This window comes from Physeter macrocephalus, chromosome 16 (genome assembly GCF_002837175.3).
Source record: "Physeter macrocephalus isolate SW-GA chromosome 16, ASM283717v5, whole genome shotgun sequence".
Taxonomy (NCBI): Eukaryota; Metazoa; Chordata; class Mammalia; order Artiodactyla; family Physeteridae; genus Physeter; species Physeter macrocephalus.
In genome coordinates, this window is record NC_041229.1 from 32,985,182 (window position 1) to 32,986,099 (window position 918).

Consider the following 918-nt stretch of genomic DNA (forward strand, 5'->3'; position numbering starts at 1 on the left):
TAGTAAAGCAATGGGATTATCTAATGAGGCAAGTAGAAATGAAAAACAGACAAAAAGGAACCCAAACTCACCTAACACTGAGGAAATGGCAAAGGAACATCCATGGGAAATAAATATCATAGAGGAGTTAGTTCTTGCTACAGGAGGGAAAAAGATTGGAAAAAGAGAAGTCTTTCATTGAAAAGGTTTCTTGAAAGTCTGGGGAACTCAAACAGCTGAGGAAACACAGGTTGTGAGGGAGGAGTGCATGGTCTACCTTCCATCTCTGAAGCAACAGGCTAGGAAAGTATCAAACAGAAGAAAGTTCTTGTCAGAAATTTTTTGAGACTGATTAACTAACCAGAGCAAACTCCTAGTGCCGTAGTTTATCTCCAGGCAAATTCTAGAGCAGGAGGCAGCCAACCACTGCAGTGTAAAGAGACAAGAAAGGATTGGGAAATACATAGAGAAAAACACGATTCTGGGACTGTTGGGGAATGTCCATTCTTATGGTGGGGTAGGTGAGGATAGCAAGAGCCAGTTAATTCTGTCTGGGGTGGGGGTGGGGGGGTGAGGGGTGGAGTTACTGTCTTCCAATCCAATCTAATTCCATCCAATCCAATCCAATCCAATCCAATCCTATCCAATATTAATTTCAGCCTCAGAGAGTCAGTCAACCAGGGGTTAGAGGGAATTTGAAGCCTCAATTATTTGTGATGGATTCCAAAAAGAAAGAGGTCTTAGAAAAGACCTGAGGACTGGAGGGGCATATATATATATATGTATATGTATATCTATTAGCTAGAACAGTCAAATAGCAGAATTTGTAGGATGCAATCTTTTTTTTTTAAACATCTTTATTGGAGTATAATTGCTTTACAATGTTGTGTTAGTTTCTGCTGTATAACAAAGTGAATCAGCTATACGTATACATATATC